Genomic DNA, 20,280 nt, shown 5'->3' with positions numbered 1-20,280 from the left:
CCCGCCAACGCCTCGCCACCGCCGGCGACCACCGCCCCCATCCTGAACCCTAAGATAGATAGTGGGGTACCTCTCCTGCGAGCCCCCCTCCCCGCTGCGGCTGGTTCTTCCGTCACCCCGGCGAGCCCACCCCTTGAAAATCGACTGACCCAAAAGTTGATTCAGTCGACTGAAGTGTAGCCAAATCGGAGCAGCATCACAAGCAAGAGCAAGAGTGAGAGCAGTAGCGCGAGCAAGAGCAATAGCAAGAGCAGACCAGGCAGGGGACCGAGAGCAAGAGCAGAGCAGCAGCGCGAGCGAGAGCTAAACCAGCAGCAGCTGCTACTGATGTGGACGTCGCCGCCGAGGGAGCGACGCCGTGGAGGAAGTGGCCGGCGATGCCGCCGTGGATGGAGCCCCGCCGTGTCGGCTCGGGACCGAGCGTCGGCAGCACCGTGAGATCGAATCAAGAAGAAAATACAGCGATTAGTGTACAAGCTCTTTGGTGGCACCGATTAGGCCGCAACTTCATCCGAGGAAACGGTGATGATGCTCTTTCGGTGGTGCAGGTGAAGACGGCGGTGTGGGAATGGAGGTGGCGCGAAAGACGAGGGGAACGTCGGGGCAGCTCTTTGGAGGTGGAGGACGGGGTGGCTGAACTGGCGGGACGATGAGATCGATGACGGATCCTCATCCGGTATGGTGGATGAGGGACGTTGAGGTGTTGCTGTGGATGACGTCGTCAGGGAAGAGGCTCCGGCTGGGTGGCGGATGATACGTCTCCAACATATCTATAATTTATGAAGCATTCATGCTATTTTATTATCTGTTTAGAATGATTACGGGCTTTATTATACACTTTTATATTACTTTTGGGACTAAACTATTAACCGGAGGCCCAGCCCATATTGTTGTTTTATTGCGTGTTTCAGTATTTCGAAGAAAAGGAATATCAAACGGAGTCCAAATGGAATGAAACCTTCGGCAGCGTGATTTTTTGGAAGAATATGATCCTGGAGACTTGGAGTTCACGTCAGAAGATCCTTGAGGCAGCCACGAGATAGCAGGGCGCCCCCCTGTAGGGCGCGCCCCTGTCTCGTGGGCCCCTCGAGCACCTCCCGACCGACTTCTTTCGCCTATATAAGCCTACGTACCCTAAAAACATCGAAAATCAAGATAGATCAAGGGTTCCGCTGCCGCAAGCCTTTGTAGCCACCAAAAACCTCTCGGGAGCCCGTTCCGGCATCCTGTCAGAGCGGGAACCCATCACCGCTGGCCATCTTTATCATCCCTGCGCTATCCATGACGAGGAGGGAATAGTTCACCATCGGGGCTGAGGGTATGAACCAGTAGCTATGTGTTTGATCTCTCTCTCTCTCGTGTTCTCTCTATGGCACGATCTTGATGTATCGTGAGCTTTGCTATTATAGTTGGATCTTATGATGTTTCTCCCTCCTCTACTCTCTTGTGATGAATTGAGTTTCCCTCTTGAAGTTATCTTATCAGATTGAGTCTTTGATTTGAGAACACTTGATGTATGTCTTGCCGTGTTTATCTATGGTGACAATGGGATATCACGTGCCACTTGATGTATGTTTTGGTGACCAACTTGCGGGTTCCGCCCATGAACCTATGCATAGGGGTTGGCACACGTTTTCTTGACTCTCCAGTAGAAACTTTGGGGAACTCTTGGAAGTACTTTGTGTTGGTTGGATGAATCTAAGATTGTGTGAGGCATATCGTATAATCATGCCCACGGATACTTGAGGTGACAATGGAGTATCTAGGTGACATTAGGGTTTTGGTTGATTTGTGTCTTAAGGTGTTATTCTAGTACGAACTCTTGAATAGATTGAAAGGAAAGGATAACTTTGAGGTGGTTTCGTACCCTACCATAATCTCTTCATTTGTTCTCCACTATTAGTGGCTTTGGAGTGACTCTTTGTTGCATGTTGAGGGATTGTTATATGATCTATCTATGTTATTATTGTTGAGAGAACTTGCACTAGTGAAAGTATGAACCCTATGCCTTGTTTCCTATCATTGCAATACCGTTTGTGCTCACTTTTATCATTAGTTACCTTGCTGTTTTAGTAATTTCAGATTACAAAAACATTTATCTACTATCCATATTGCACTTGTATCACCATCTCTTCGCCGAACTAGTGCACCTATACAACTTACCATTGTATTGGGTGTGTTGGGGACACAAGAGACTCTTTGTTATTTGGTTGCAGGGTTGTTTGAGAGAGACCATCTTCATCCTACACCTCCTACGGATTGATAAACCTTAGGTCATCCACTTGAGGGAAATTTGCTACTGTCCTACAAACCTGTCCACTTGCAGGCCCAACAACATCTACAAGAAGAAGGTTGTGTAGTAGACATCAAGCTCTTTTCTGGTGCCGTTGCCGGGGAGGTTAGCGTTTGAAGGTATATCTTTAGATCTTGCAATCGAATCTTTTTGTTTCTTGTTTTATCACTAGTTTAGTTTATAAAAAGAAAACTACACAAAAAATGGAGTTAAGTTTGTCTCACACGCTTCACCTTTTTAATATCTTTCGTGAGTATGATGGAAAAGAAAATTGTGCTCAAGTGCTAGAAGAAGAATGCATTAAAATGCTTGGTACTAAATCTTTGAATGATGAGCATGATTGCAATGTTGTTAGTATGAACTCCTTGAATATCCATGATGCTAATGAAATGCAAAGCCACAAGCTTGGGGAAGCTATGTTTGATGAATATGATATATTTTGTCCCCCAAGCTTTGATGAGCAAATTTATTTTGATGATAGCATGCCTCCTATTTATGATGATTATATTGATGAAAGTGGATTTGGAAGAGTGTCAACTTTATTTAGTGATGATTCCACTATTTCGGAAGAGGTTCCAATTGATTATGAGAACAAAGTTGCTATCTATGATGATTATTGTGATGACTTGTATGCTATTAAGAATAATGATAAGCATGAAACTTGTCATCATGATTTTAGTTTTCAATTGGATTATGCCTCACATGATAATTATTTGTTGAGTTTGCTCCCACTACTATTCATGAGAAGAATTTTGCTTACGTGGAGAGTAGTGATTTTTTATGCTTGTAGATCATGAAAAGAATGCTTTAGGTGCTGGTTATATTGTTGAATTCATTCATGATGCTACTGAAAATTATTATGAGGGAGGAATATATGCTTGTAGGAATTGCAATAATATCAAGTTTCCTCTCTATGTGCTTAAAATCTTGAAGCTATGCTTGTTTTGCCTTCCTATGCTTGTTGATTATTGTTCCCATAAGTTGTTTGCTCACAAAATCCCTATGCATAGGAAGTGGGTTAGACTTAAAAGTGCTAGTCATATGCTTCATGATGCTCCCGTTATGTTTCAATTCTTAACTTGTACCTGAGCATCATTGCCATCATCATGCCTAGCTAGAAAGGCATTAAAGAAAAGCGCTTGTTGGGAGACAACCCAATATTTATCCTTACTGTTTTTGTGTGTCCACATGATTATGCTACTGTATTAATCATGTTTTATATCTTTTGTTTCAATAAAGTGCCAAGTAAGACCTTTAGGATAGCTTACGGTGATAGTTGTGTTGATCCTGCTGAAAATCAGAAACTTTTGCACCCAGTAAATTAGTTTTGTTATGGATTTGCATACGAATTTCTTAGGACTTCCTAATTTGGTAGGAATTTTGGAGTTCCATAAGTATACGCTTGGTACAGATTACTACAGACTGTTCTGTTTTTGACAGATTCTGTTTTCTATGTGTTGTTTGCTTATTTTGATGAATCTATGAGCAGTATCGGAGGGTATGAACTATAGATAAGTTGAAATACAGTAGATATTACACCATTATGAATTTAGAATTAGTTCGTTACAGTACCTAAGTGGTGGTTTTATTTTCTTATACTAACCGAGCTTACGAGTTTTTTGTTGAGTTTTGTGTTGTGGAGTTTTCAAGTTTTGGGTAAAGATTCGATGGACTATGGAATAAGGAGTGGAAAAAGCCTAAGCTTGGGCATGCCAAAGGCACACCAAGGTAATATTCAAGGACAACCAAGAGCCTAAGCTTGGGGATGCCCCGGATGGCATCCCCTCTTTCGTCTTCGTTCATCGGTAACTTTACTTGGACTATATTTTTATTCACCACATGATATGTGTTTTTCTTGGAGCGTCATTTTATCTTGTTAGTATTTGCTTACTGTTAGTTAGAATAATGTTTTGCATCTTTAGTTTCAATAAAAAAGTCAAGGATAGCCTTTGCCATGCTTATTTTGCTAGTATACTTGTTGCTGTTTGAAAACAGAAATTTTACCTTTGTTGCAAAAATTCTCTAGAAAAGTCAGAGGACGATATAATGTTGAAACTTTTTGCATAATGAGCTATGATAAATTTAATACAGTGGTAATTTTCTTTCATAATTTTTGGAGTTAGGGAAGTATTGATACTATTGCATTCTTTACAGACTGTACTGTTTTGACAGATTGCTGTTATGGTTGCATTGTTTGCATATGTTTGCTTGTTTAATGATTCTATTTGAGGATAGGAGTATTAAATATGCAGAGGCATTTAGTATGCAATGTTGAATAATAATTTTAGTGATTTTTTACAGTAGAAAATGATAAGGTTTTGCATTGGTTTATACTAACCTATCTCACGAGTTCTTGTTGAGTTTGGTGTGGATGAAGCTTTTGATAAAAAGAAGAAACCATGATATGAGAGGAATTAAGGAGACACAAAAGTTCAATCTTGGGGATGTCCAAGGCACCCCAAGATAATATTTCAAGAAGTCTCAAGCATCTAAGCTTGGGGATGCCCCGTTAGGCATCCCACCTTTCTTCTTCAACAACTATCGGTTAGTATTGTGTTGAACCTAAGTTTTTGCTTCTTCACATGAGTTGTGCTATCCTTGCAATGTCATTTTATTTTGTTTTGCTTGCTGTTTGAATAAGATACCAAGATCTGAATTTCTTAAATGAGAGAGAGTCTTCACGTAGTTACATAATTATTTAGCTACTCATTGATCTTCACTTATATGTTTTTGGAGTAGTTTGTCATTTACTCGTGTGCTTCACTTATATCCTATGAGTAAATGGTTGAATGAGTTGAATGTCATAAATCTGAAATTTATATATGTTTCATTTTCTTTTCCCATGGGGAGTAATGACTTCACATCTAAGAAGTAGAGGTTGTAAATTTATTGAAGGTTAGCAAGCATTGTATTGGTCATTTGAACAATTTCATGAAAGAATATTGAAGGAAGAGAGATTTCACATATAAAAATACACTATCCTAGACATCTTTTATAATTGGGAGCACTCATTAAGTATGACATGCTAAAGAGTTGATGTTGGACAAGGAAGACAACGTAATGGTTTATGTTTTCCGACATCTCAGTTAAAGTATATTGTCATGGATCATTCAAACATGTTGAGCTTGCCTTTCCCCCTCATGCTAGCCAAAATTCCTTGCACCAAGTAGAGATACTACTTGTGCTTCCAAATATCCTTAAACCCAGTTTTGCCATGAGAGTCCACCATACCTACCTATGGATTGAGTAAGATCCTTCAAGTAAGTTGTCATCGGTGCAAGCAATAAAAATGCTCTCTAAATATGCATGACTTATTAGTGCGGAGAAAATAAGCTTTGTACAATCTTGTTATGGAAGCAATAAAAGCGACGGACTACATATTAAAGGTCCATATACAAGGGGCAATATAAAGTGACGTTCTTTCGCATTAGGATTTTGTGTATCCAACCCTAAAAGCGCATGACAACCTCCGCTTCCCTCTGCGAAGGGCCTATCTTTTACTTTATGTCTTTCACTTTATGCAAGAGTCAAGGTGATCTTCACCTTTCCCTTTTTCATTTATCCTTTGGCAAGCACTTTGTGTTGGGGTGATCCTGATATATATATATCCAACTGGATGTAAGTTAGCATGAACTATTATTGTTGACATCACCCAAAGCTGAATACGTTGGGAGGCAACACTATAAGCCCCTATCTTTCTCAGTGTTCGATTGAAACTCCATAACCATTAGTATTGCGTGAGTGTTAGCAATTGTAGAAGACTACATGATAGTTGAGTATGTGGAGTTTGTTATTCCTGAAAATAAGATGAATTGCAATTGTTTGATGACTGGGAATGAAGTTTGCTAGTTTTCAAGACAGTTTATGGTCTATGCTTTGACATGTGAATTGCTTGTTACTTTATCGTGAGAAGTTTTATGAGATGAACTACTGTTATGACATATTATCATGCTAGAAAAGGTGATTGAAATTATCATTGATCAAACTTGTGCACCTTCTAGCATTCACACTTCATAAATTGTTTCTTTTATCATTTACCTACTCGAGGACGAGTAGGAATTAAGCTTGGGGATGCTGATACGTCTCCAACGTATCTATAATTTATGAAGCATTCACGCTATTTTATTATCTGTTTTGAATGATTACAGGCTTTATTATACACTTTTATATTACTTTTGGGACTAACCCATTAACCTGAGGCCCAACCCATATTGTTGTTTTATTGCCTGTTTCAGTATTTTGAAGAAAAGGAATATCAAACGGAGTCCAAACGGAATGAAACCTTCGGCAGCGTGATTTCTTGGAAGAATATGATCCTGGAGACTTGGAGTTCACGTCAGAAGATCCTCGAGGCAGCCACGAGATAGGAGGGCGCGCCCCCCCTATAGGGCACGCCCCCTGTTTCGTGGGCCCCTCGAGCACCTCCCGACCGACTTATTTCGCCTATATAAGCCTACGTACCCTAAAAACATCAAAAATCAAGATAGATCGGGAGTTCCGCCGCCGCAAGCCTCTGTAGCCACCAAAAACCTCTCGAGAGCCTGTTCCGGCACCCTGCCGGAGGGGGAACCCATCATCGGTGGCCATCTTCATCATCCCGGTGCTATCCATGACGAGGAGGGAGTAGTTCACCCTCGGGGCTGAGGGTATGTACCAGTAGCTATGTGTTTGATCTCTCTCTCTCTCTCTCTCTCTCTCGTGTTCTCTCTATGGCACGATCTTGATGTATCACGAGCTTTGCTATTATAGTTGGATCTTATGATGTTTCTCCCCCATCTACTCTCTTGTGATGAATTGAGTTTCCCTCTTGAAGTTATCTTATCGGATTGAGTCTTTGATTTGAGAATGCTTGATGTATGTCCTGTCGTGTTTATCTGTGGTGACAATGGGATATCACATGCCACTTGATGTATGTTTTGGTGACCAACTTGCGGGTTCCACCCATGAACCTATGCATAGGGGTTGGCACACGTTTTCTTGACTCTCCGGTAGAAACTTTGGGGCACTCTTGGAAGTACTTTGTGTTGGTTGGATGAATCCGAGATTTTGTGTGATGCATATCGTATAATCATGCCCACGGATACTTGAGGTGACAATGGAGTATCTAGGTGACATTAGGGTTTTGGTTGATTTGTGTCTTAAGGTGTTATTCTAGTACAAACTCTTGAATAGATTGAACGGAAAGGATAACTTTGAGGTGGTTTCGTACCCTACCATAATCTCTTCGTTTGTTCTCAGCTATTAGTGGCTTTGGAGTGACTCTTTGTTGCATGTTGAGGGATTGTTATATGATCTATCTATGTTATTATTGTTGAGAGAATCTGCACTAGTGAAAGTATGAACCCTATGCCTTGTTTCCTATCATTGCAATACCGTTTGTGCTCACTTTTATCATTAATTACCTTGCTGTTTTTATAATTTCAGATTACAAAAACATTTATCTACTATCCATATTGCACCTGTATCACCATCTCTTTGCCGAACTAGTGCACCTATACAACTTACCATTGTATTGGGTGTGTTGGGGAAACAAGAGACTCTTTGTTATTTGGTTGCAGGGTTGTTTGAGAGAGACCATCTTCATCCTACGCCTCGTACGGATTGATAAACATTAGGTCATCCACTTGAGGGAAATTTGCTACTGTCCTACAAACCTGTGCACTTGCAGGCCCAACAACGTCTACAAGAAGAAGGTTTTGTAGTAGACATCAGCAGACGGAGCAGGGTGTGGGGTTTCGTCGTGGGTTTTCGCGGCCTTGGTGTATGAATGGGTGGGCGGATGGGATGGCAGTGGGGAACCATGGCTTAGAGACGCACTTTTCCGAAATGTGGGGTAAGTTACAAAAGTACCCCCCCCCACCGATTTGAGGCGGTTCTTTCGGTTCAGGGGTACCACGGGCATTTCGCGTGTCGGGATTTCACAGGAGGTGGGAGTTTTCGCGCGCGTTGTAATTTCGGAATAGCAAGGCGTGGGTTGAGATGGTGGGAGTTGTTGGAGCACAACGAGACAAAGATATATCTTAAATATTTCGGGCTAACAAGGCGCGGGTTGAAGAGGTGGGAGTTTCGTAGCACGATAGATAGAGACGCTAGCTTCAATTTGCGGCATAACAAGGTGCGGCTTGAAATTTCGGAAGAACAAGTTTAATGTGTACCCAAAAAAAAGACAATTTGCACCTCAACACACACAACACACACACAAACACCATTTAGACTAGAGTAAGGTACATGTGCATTGCACGCATGAGATGTGGCAACCAAATTATGAATAAATACCACATTATAGCATGCAAGCTTTGAGTCATATATGCATGATGTAGATGTTCGTTTAATTCTTGTAGTCATTTCATTCAAAATCATCTAGTTTTTATAAGAAAGCTAATCTATTTCAAGATTCATGGAATTGTGCGTTGTAAGACATAAAGTAAAAAAATGGCAAATCATGTAGAAAAACATTTGGGCAATTCTGATACGGAAGATTCTAGAACAAATAAGAAGTGCTTGTGTTTTGATGTTTGTGTATTATGCTTAAGTTCAACCATGGAGTCTTCTAGATTATACATGTGGTGAAATCTGGTGGAATCTAAATGATATCCAACGGCCAATAGTGCTCAAATTTGCCATCTTTGGACCATCGATTCGCCTCATCCAACGACCATCTTTCAAAGTTAAAGTTACCTACACAATATAAAAATATATATAATATAATATATATAGGGGTATAGATATAGATATGTGTTGCGAAAGCCGCCCATCATCTCCAATTAGAATAGTGTGTCCATGCATGGATGTGACGTGGGCAAATGATGTTTGCCATCGGTATCTCAAATTCAAATCAGTCTGACCTTGTTCAATGTGTATACATTACAACATGCTCGTTTCCAAACCACACCGCGCAGATCTCCGTTATATTCATGCATGCATGGGTTTCAAACATCGGGATCTCTTATTCAAATATTTAAATTCAACTTTACATTGATTATGACCTCACCTATTCTTTTACACCCACACAGTAGTCTTCTCTTTATAATTGTACCACTAACTTTCTCTCGTGCATGCATGCACACACACTACCAGTCAGCATTATCCATCGCACGCATGCAATCTTTTTCTTCAGGTCGGTCTCCCATGAAGGCACACACCCACACACCCCCCTCTCCATCATATCGGGCATTCTTTATCTCTCACGCATGCATGCACAATGATCGATGTTCCTCTATGTATGTGTGTATATAGCTAGGTCTTTCATAGTTTTCCACACAAACCGATCAATCGATATATCCAGTGAGGTCTCACCCTCTTTCCCATGTCCACATCGATCAATCTATACCTCTCTTTATAGGATTAACATATATAGCTAATACACGCACATTAATTATATATCCAACGTCCCCCTCTCATCATCCATGCCTTCGCTTCATCTCTCAGACGCGTGCACAATGGCGAAGACAGGGGGTAGTAAGGGCCCTGCCCCCCCTAACATCACTATATATCGAGGCTAATATGAATGTGATCATTAGACAATTGCTGCTAAAAGAGGTTTAATTTCATGAATTGACCCTCCTCATAAAGGATTAGCAATGCTTGGCCCCTAGCTCATTTATTTTTCATGGCTCCGCCACTGCATGCAACAGCGCACGTGTTTGCCCCCTCCCTCTAAATATTGATCTCGCACTTGTGCATTCCTTCATAGTCTCCCTCCACTCGGCCCCTCGCACCATCTTCTAGCCCCCACCAGATTTTGCCACATGTACAATCTAGCAGACTCCATGGTTGAACTTAAGCATAATGCACAAACCTCAAAACAACAGTGGTTCTCTTTTGTTCTAGAATCTTTCGCATCATAACTGCCCAAACTTTTTTTCTAGTTGAATTGCTATTATTTGTTTTTTACTTTATGCTTTACAACGCACAATTCCATGAATCATAAAATAGATTAAGGGCTTCTTTGATTCAAAGGATTCTCAAAGGAATTTTGGAGGATTCTAATCATTAGGAATTTTTCCTATCTTGGTTGTTTGATTCGTAGGATTGTAAACCATAGGAATTTTTCCATATGATTCATTTGCACTAGATTTCATAGGAAACATCCCATCCACTCAAACCTCTTTGAAAGAATTCTGCGTTTTTTCTATGCACAATCAAACACTCGTACAATCCTGTAGGATTCAAGACGACATTCCACTATAATCCCATGTTTTTCCTCTTCACGCGTTCTTAGCTTTTTTATAAAAACTAATTGATTTTGAATGAGATCAACTATAAGAATTAAACGAAGGGCTACATCATGCATATATGACTCAGAGCTTACATGCTATAGTGTGGTATTTATTCATAATTTGGTTGCAAAATCTGATGCATGCAATGCACATGTACCTTACTAGTACTTCGAGTATGTGCAAAACACGTAAATTAGAATACCAATGGCACGCTACACAGTGTCTCTCTTATAGTTCATGAAGCCACGTGGCACATGTGGAGGCGTTGTCGCGACCTCCTTGCGTGGATTGACCACAGTGACGTGCTGCTCACTACAAGAAATACAGTCAATTATGACTCCCCATTTTGGTCGTTGATTCGTCATATTTATCGTTTATTGACCTTTTTTTGACCAAATTCAAAAGGTCAACAGTTGGCCGTCAAGAACGAACAAACTTGACCTTTTTGGAATTTTGGTCGTAGCTAGACTAACGACCAAAATTTCAGAAAGGTCACTACCCACTTGCTTTGAGCCACGTAGGATTTGACATGGCTGAGCTGACGTGGCATTGTTAGTGACCAAATGGAATCATCATAAATTTCATAGCCCAGTCCACCAATCTAGCCTACATGGGCCTGGCCTAGTACCTATTTTTTTATTGAAATGGTCTGATTATTTGGGCTGATGCATTTTTTTCAGAAGCATGCATATCTCACGTATGAAAACAAGTACAACCGAATACAATATTGAAGATAAATTGTATATTTCATTTCAGTAACACATCACATGAAATCAATACATCATCCATTAACTCCTCTACACATCAAGGTCCATGGTCCAATAAGTGCACAAGTGCACAGCAAAATAATGCTACAAGTGCAAGTGCACAGCAAAAAGACCCAACAAGTGCACAGGTGCACAAAAACATAGTCCTACAAAGATTGGACGAGATGGGCAAATTTTAGTTGGTCACACATAACATCAATGAGAAACAAAGCTTCTTGTGCCATTCACTTCTTTTGAGTGCTTCAGATCATACTGGTAATTGGAACAATCAAACATAAGAAAGCACACAAAATATGAGCAAACAAAATATAAATGGAGGTTTTACATTCAGCAATTAACACAAGGCTAAGACATGCTCCCATAGAAATTTCAGGAATTGCAAGATTATTCTTGTGTTAGCTCAACACTTTGTGCAAAAAAAGACTCACATTAATAAATTCCAACATGAAGAGATGTGAATCATATATCTTTAACACAGTAAAATAAACAACACCAACATGAGCACCACAACACAACACAGCTCATATACCACCAAACCAAACTGATCATTGCAAACTATAAGCTGACCTCAACACAAACAACACATGCACACAAAGTATGCATGGCTGAAACAAAACCTCATATGTAGACTTTAACTTAATTCATGAGTTTGAATCGAAGGAGTAACAATCAGAACCATTTCCTGTAGTGATGTCAACCTTTATTGTTGAACAGGAAAATGCTAACAACTAGTTACAGAGATAAACATAATCCTCCCAGAAGAGTCTTGGCAATTTGCATTAAATATTAACATGGTTGCAAAACTTCAGTTTGAGGATAGCATGTTTCTTTAGCCTTTACTCGACTGGAATTACAAAATGAAGCACATGAACAAATCATATGAACAAGCAACCCCATGAAGACCGCTCACTTGAATCTTGTTTATACTTTTCTTGAAGATTAAGATGTGGGGGAAGAACATTACCTTGATGGGATCTCAGTAGTAGCATACAACCTGGATAGTGTAGACTAACTCCGGAGAAAAAATATTACATTTTCTCAAAGGTGAGATTGAGCTAGACATTGCCAAAAAATCCTTGCACTCACCTGGTTTAGATCTTCCCTACGAGGTGATGAGCATTCCACTGCAGCAAACCAATAGATAAAAATCAAAATACAACCACTTCCATAGAGACAACTACAAACCAAGTTTAGCTAATATGACTTCTATAGCATGCAAGATGTTTCTTAGATCAACAAAAGTTGGATGAACATTCTAAAATCAATCTAATAACTAGACTAACATATAAATGTATATTGAACAAAAACAAGAACAAAAGCTACGACGGGGAACCCTTGAGCGACATATAAAGAGTAGAGTATTCAATGAAGGTCATGTTTTTCACAAGACTAATCAAAACAAGAAATATTCGAGTCTACTAATTTATTACTGAATCACATAACATCATAGGAGAAAACAATGATTTTCAAGTTTAACTAAGACATGCATATAGGCTAAGGAATAGTAAGTCACAGCCAAAAGCATTTTGACTTCCATTTATTTGCACCCACACAATCATCATGTGCTCACGGTTCAGATCAGGTTATTTAATTATGTAGCTCCGCATTGTTGCTGGCCTGACTAAACTCGTCCTCCAGCATATGGGGATACGACAATTTGATTAGGCAAGGATTATATGAATATAAAAGGACATTGCTACGAGGGAAAGCCTGATGTGGTGTTTGCAGATTATTTGCAGCTAGCACTTATTAACATTATTGACATTGTTTATGACTTGGAAGTCAGTAAGACACTAGCTCAGCTGGTGTAGAGAAGTTGATTATACATGTTTGTGCTGCTACACTGACTGAGGGTTCCCATGGAACACTCTCAACTAAAGAAGCTTTTTCTCAGTGATGAGAGTATCTACTTGCTCTCTCTATAATCAGTCAGGATTTTGTTCTTACCATGCATGTTCAGGCATAATTACACAAAAAGACTTTGTCCATCTCTGGTAAGATACACTCACATGCGTCGGCGCACTACTCATGCATGCCTATAATTTGTTTGTTTGTACACTAGCTCAAAACGGGTGACACAGTTAAGAAAATGGCATGAACATATATCTTCTCTGGCTGCAAATAACATAGCAGCAGATACTGTACTGAACCCACCATTGATAAATTCCCTCACTGACGCTGGCACCTCCAGAGCAGCAGGTTTTAGTTCCTATACATAGCAGCAGATTTGGCACATTCAGACATTAATTTGAGCAGACACAAACACCTTCATCGATCAATAGTGCTCAGAAAGAAAAGAAAGAGACTGACCGATGCTGAACTCTAAGGCGAGGATGGTAGTGAGGATGGCCCAGACAGGCCGCGAGCGGCGTGGTCATCTTGGCCGCGTAGACAGGATTCCTGGGGGGCCTTGCACGTGAACGCACGCACCTCCTTTGCCACTGCGAGCACCGTCGGCCGCCACATGGGCCGATCGTCCGGAGCCTCATCGTTGCCGATGCCGGGGCCATTGGAGTTGACCCAGTCAAGCGACGCGGCTCACCCAGCACCCGCTGGTCCAGCGACAAGCACAACATTCGCTGCTCCGGCAGAGGCGCAGCGACCACATCGGTGAGGCGGTGATCCGTCAAGCCCCGCCCTCCGTTGTGACGCACGCGGTTGGTGCAACAACGATTCTTGGTACCAGCCGCCGTCGAGGTCTATTCCCACTGCCGTCCTGGTGACCTGCCGCCGCAGCCGCGGGATGGTTAGGCCAGATCTATGTGTGGATTGGATGGATCTGGCCAGATTGAGGCTCGACGAGGTGGAGGTGGGTGGCGGCGGGGGAGAGGTTTGTGGCGGCGAGGGGAGGAGTCTGGATCGAGGGTTTGCTGCGCGAGAGAGGGTGTGCGGCCCGTGGGGGAGAGAGAGAAGGGGATGAGGAGTGGTGTGCGGGGCTGCCGGATGTGGATGTGGATGGATGCATGGATGGCTGGATGTGTGCCACGTCATCGATCCGTGGCACACACCTTTCCACCAATGAGAATTTAAGTTCATTTTCTGAGGGTAAAAATAGTTTTTTTAAAAAACATATGAAATCTTTGATGAAAATTTGGATCATATTTTGTGAAAATGATCCAATATTGTGCACATGTGTGTATATTGGGATGGGGGTTTTATTTCTTTGCACAAAAAATCATTTTTCAATTATCGGAGTGCCAATAATCGGGTTTTTTGTGAAGGATCATTTTTCAATTATCGTAGTGCCAATAATCATTTTCAAAAAATCATTTCTAGGTACATAAGTATCTATTTAATTAGAGAAACACCAAAAAATTCCAAGATTCAACCACTAGCTAGGAACGGTCATTCCCGCCGTTTTGACTGCATTTTGAAACGGGAATAAAAATTCAAAAAAAAAATCAAAAAATTGAGAAACCTTTGCATTGTGTCATTATATGTGGCCAAGTTCCCAGGAAAAATAATAAACTTGTAATACGGCAATTATTTTTAAAAAGTGTTATCAGAAACGAGCTATCACGTGTGAAGATCAATGGCTTTCAAGCCAAATGATCAATCTTATGGCCACATTCATGGCACAATTTGTTCAAATGATCTCATATTGTGCACAAGGGTGCATATTGGAATGACAAACAATATTGCCTAAGGAAGTTTTCATTTTCTTTGGACGAAAAAACCATTTTCCATTTTTCGAGTGCCCGAAAGGAGGTTTTTTGGTGAAGAACCTATCAAATAATTAGTGCAAATTTGGACCAAATCATTTTTATAAAATACTAGGACATATTTAATGCACAATTGACCAAATGGTTGGGTGTAATAAGTTTTGATCCACCTCTCATGGAAAAGACAAATTTCTGACGATTTAGTTGGAACCGGGTCAAATTTGAACTGTAGCTGCCTTGTAGTTTGGTATTTATTTTTTCCAAAAATTATTTCTAGGTACATAAGTATCTATTAATCAGAGAAACACCAAAAAATTCCAAGATTCAACTAGTAGCTAGGAACGGCCATTCCCGCCGTTTTGACCGCATTTTGAAACGGGCATAAAATATTCAAAAAAATCAAAAAATTGGGAAACCTTCGCATTGTGTCATTATATGTGGCCAAGTCCCAGGAAAAATAATAAAGTTGTAATACGACAATTATTTTTAAAAAGTGTTCTCAGAAACGAGCTATCACGTGTGGAGATCAATGGCTTTCAATCCAAATGATCAATCTTATGGCCACATTCATGGCATAGTTTGTTGAAATGATCTCATATTCTGCACAAGGGTGCATATTGGAATGGCAAACAATATTGCCTAAGGAAGTTTTCACTTTCTTTGGACGAAAAAAACATTTTCCATTTTTCGAGTGCCCGAAAGGAGGTTTTTTGGTGAAGAACCTACCAAATAATTGTTGCAAAATTGGACCAAATCATTTTTCTAAAATACTAGGACATATTTAATGCACAATTGACCAAATGGTTGGGTGTAAAAAGTTTTGGTCCACCTCTCGTGAAAAAGACAAATTTCCGTCGATTCAGCTGGAAGCGGGTCAAATGAATATTGTTGAATTATTTTTGAACTAGGCAAGGAAGATTTTTTACATATTTCACGAAGATATGACCCAAAGAATTTATGAGATCTTTTTGGGAATGACAGAAATATAGGTTGCTTCACAACCTAGGGCAAAATTTTACACATGGACATGACACATAGGCAAAACTGATGAGGTGGCGCCTAGTCGTAGCAACCCAGCACAATTTGCAAGGTTATGACCATCTATATTGGTCGTGATCAGCTAGAAATAAGGCAGCAGACCACTATTGTTTGCTTTATGACCATTTCGTGTAAGGAAATTACGACCTTTCTGACCAAAATGGTCGTTATTGTTCAGCGTTTGGAGCCCCCTGAATAGCTTTTGACCAATTGGTCTCAAATGGTCATAGATTTATGACTAATTCACCCACGGTCACTACGAGAAGGTCATAAATGAGCATATTTCTTATAGTGGCTGGTTCCAGAAGAATGTACTCATCCTCCTTGAGCCATACTGGCGGTACATGCACGAAGCGAAGATATGCACGCACGCCATGCACGCATTCATTCCCTCGCACGCACACGCAGGTACACGGGCGGACGTAATTTTGTACCAAGATCCACCCCATGTGATAATTTGACGCGTGTAAAGTCGTTCACTTCATTGATGGTCAATTAATACAGCGCATGCAAATTGAGTGGACGTGAGGGAGGAAGAAAGACATTATTACTCCACTGCGCGCATGCGAGTAGTTAAATCGTGGGTTGCTAGTAGTAGTACTTCCATTGGTCTCCTTCGTATTTTGTGCCAATTTTTGATAGTAACATAATATTTATGCATTTGAGCACTGTAGTACTTGAAATTTATGTTCCGCTAAACTCATCGGGAGCCGTTTCGGACCTCGAAACCAAAACCATCAATTAATCTTTACCTTGTTCCCATCACATTCGAAAGCCTGCTCACACCTACTAGTACGTACCAAACCTGAACGTGTTCCCACTATGCAGGTATTAGTACTAGTGCTAGTACTTAGGTTATAAAAAGGGGAACTACCTAACTGAAAATTACTCTACCTTTCCTCCTCATAAGTTCTTCTTCTTCGTCCGTCGTTGCCATGGCCGGTGAGCAGAGCTCTAGGTCGAGAACTACTCGTAACAAGGGAGCGGCAACCAAGGCTGCGGAAAAAAAGAGACGGCTCACCGCCATGCAGAGACATTGAAAGATCTCTCACGGGCAGGCGATGGCTCCCAGGAGCGCCCTAGCCACGGAGGCGAACATGCCGAGCCGGCGGAGCTGGAGTCGTTATCCCTCGACGGCATGCCCGATCAGCTCAATAAGCACCTCAATAAGCAGAAGGAGTTCATCCAAGGCTTGATGGAGTTGCTGAAGGAGAGCCTCGACGACATGCCCGCTGAGCTCAGTCAGCAGGGTGAGTTGACCGCCGGCTTGGTGATGCTGCTGAAGAAGAGCATTGCCTCGGAGAAGAAGGCGACCAGCGAAATCCTACGACTTCAGGAGGGCAAGGCGAAGCTCTTCCACGAGATCGACCTATTGAAGGAGAAGAACGCCGGCTGGAAGAAGCTGCATGAGAATAGTAGTTCCTCGATGAAGATGCTGCAGGCCCTCGTCATGGAAGAGAAGGAGGAGTTGGCGAAGCTCCGCATCAAGCACCCGGCTGCTGTCAAGGTACATAATGCGGCCGTGGAATAGATGATGAAGGCTCGCATCGAGAAATCCCGCGTCATGGACAGAATGAAGAAGATGGCGGAGGAGGCGCGCAAGGAGATGGAGGTCGTGGAGGCGATGAAGAAGCAGTTACGACTCCACGGCGAATTAGATCATTTGGGGTGATAATCTTCCTTCTTCTTTTGCTGCTGTGTTTCATCTTTTGCTTCGGGTGTTTCGCCGCACGTGTCACGTTCTCTGCGAGGCATGAATAGAACAATGGTTTTTGTTTTTTGAGGGAATGAATAGAACAATGCTAACAATGAGATGACTAGCAAATTAGATCATTTTTTATCGCCATATGGCACTGGGCTGCCGTGTTTCGTGCTCCTCCGTCGCAGTACTACTCCAGTGGAAAACTTGAGTATACCGCATGGTTCTTCGCTCCTCCTCGATCAGGTCGTCGGCGCATTTATACGAGCAGTCAAATCACAAGGCCCCGCCTTCCAGCAGTAATGAGCCGTCAAATCACAAAGGCCCTCGCCTCTCGTGAAACCGACCAAGCTAGACTGCCCCGCCCTCTAGCCTTTTAAAAATGTATACTTTTATACAGCAGTAGTATTGATGGATTGCGCCATGGAGCAAAACTTGAAATTAAAAAAAAGGTGGTACATATAGAGAGCGCTCGTTGCCAAATTATGCATATAGTACTATCAAAAAGGCTAGTCACAATAATGGTGTCCAGCACAACCCACCCCTCAAATAAAACTAAGCACCCTGTAATTCTTTGACAAAACTAAGCACCCTGAAATTCTTTGACAACTAAACTGCTGGCTATATGATGTTGGCCATATATATTGTACGTATATAATGTGAAGAAACGAGTGGTAGTACTATACCAACTAAAAGATGAAATGTAATAAATACTAGCATGTACGTACTGAGGAGTTAAAGTAACAAGAAGAAACATAACATAGTTCTGCTGGGGGCTCAGCACAACACACCCCTCAAATTAAATTAAGCACACCTGAAATTAAACTTTGCAACTATTCCGGTAGACACTACATTAGAACCACCATGAGCAACGACACTGCCACCTTACTCAGAGTCCTTGTCCACGTCCTCGACTTCGTCCTTGTCCCTCTTCCTCTTGTCGATACTTCTTTGCTTGAACCGCCAACTTGGCTGTTGCTCTTCATCCAACCCTTGTAGACTTTGAAACAAAGGTAGCCATCCATTGGAGCGTAGTGGATGTGGTCTATATCTAGTACATTCCGCTGCCATGCATGACGATGAAACGTGTATGGAGGTTTCTCCAGTTTACCGTATGAAGGATGAACCATGGCTCCTGCCAAGGTCAGCATTGAAGGCTGACGAGAGGACACCAGCCGATTCTTTTGGAGGTTGAAGGTGTTGCCTACAACGAGGCCTATCCGACGCAGGACTTCTTTGTCGTTACCAAAGTCTACACTAACGAATTTGACTAGGTTGCTCTCGAGGAAGTCCTTAAAATCCTGGCACTCAACGTCGGCATGGCATATGTGGTAGACCAAGCATAAGTCATGCACGCAAACCTGGATCACGGCGGGCTTCTTCCTCTCTTCGTCCTTTAGATCCTTCTCTCGTCCCATGACTGTGGTGTACTCAACATCTAGCCCAGCGACCCACTCATCATCTGAGTCTTCGAATATGCGTCTGAAGCGAGAAAGGCATCCTTTCACCGTCGCGGAAGAACGGGTGTAGATGACGTCGAACTCATCGCCAGTGATGGTTCTAACCTTGTACTCACCGCCGATTGGGGAGATTTGGGATGCCATGGATTTGGGAGGAGGGTTAGGATTAGTGGAACTGCCGTAATGTGAATGTACGGGACAACTAGGAGCGAACCGCCGTAGTATTAAAGGACGTGTGGGGACGAGCAGGAGCGAACTGCCAGCGTGCGAACGGCAGGGTAGTGGCTTTCCATTCTCCCATGATACGGGCTTCCGAGAGCCCTTGGATCTAAGATCGAACGGTTGCATGGCGTGATTCTAGACCTATGGGTGAATATCCTATCTTGGAGGGTTATTCTGCAAATTTTTAGCAACTTAGCATGCGACCGTTTGATCTCAGATCCAAGGGCTGCAAGCACCCCGTATCATGGTCGCACCTACCACGACCGTCGCGTCACACGCGCGGTCGCGCCCTTGGAGATTTAACATGGTGCGTTAGGCTATCTAATGTTGGCATGTCATACATAGTCATCACTTAGTCACTCATACTACAACAACGTTAGCTATAAGGTTAGTCATCACTTAGGAGAAAATTTTACTACTCCCTCCGTTTACTCCTCGTCCCTACGTACGTACTTTGGTTAGTACTCCCTCCATTTACTTATACAAGGCCACTATAAAAAATACATTTTGCATCTATACAAGGCCACAAATAGTAATCGAGACAAAAGTTACTACTCCCTCCTTTCTAGTTTATGGCTCAATTTCAAAATCTCTCCAACCAAGGTAGACGGTGAGTGGTCGAATTAAATTCGTAGTTTGCATAGTACGCTCGTTTTTCTCAAGAAGTTATGTTTACCGAGGCATTAATTAGAACGAATGCATGAATGACCACTAAATTTCCATGAACTTGTACATGCATTGGTTAGTTTCCTCTTGACACTGCTTGCGTCGGGTGATCTAACGCACCTCAAAATCCAACATGTAATGGTACTACTACTAGTATAGTAGAATTGAGACTTATCAAACGGAAAAACGAATGTTTTTTAGATGAGCCCTATAAACCCTAGTGGGTACGTACTCCGTACAGATTTTTCCAAAAC

This window comes from Triticum aestivum, chromosome 3B, assembly GCF_018294505.1.
Source record: "Triticum aestivum cultivar Chinese Spring chromosome 3B, IWGSC CS RefSeq v2.1, whole genome shotgun sequence".
Classification (NCBI taxonomy): domain Eukaryota; kingdom Viridiplantae; phylum Streptophyta; class Magnoliopsida; order Poales; family Poaceae; genus Triticum; species Triticum aestivum.
This window is presented reverse-complemented; position numbering follows the sequence as displayed.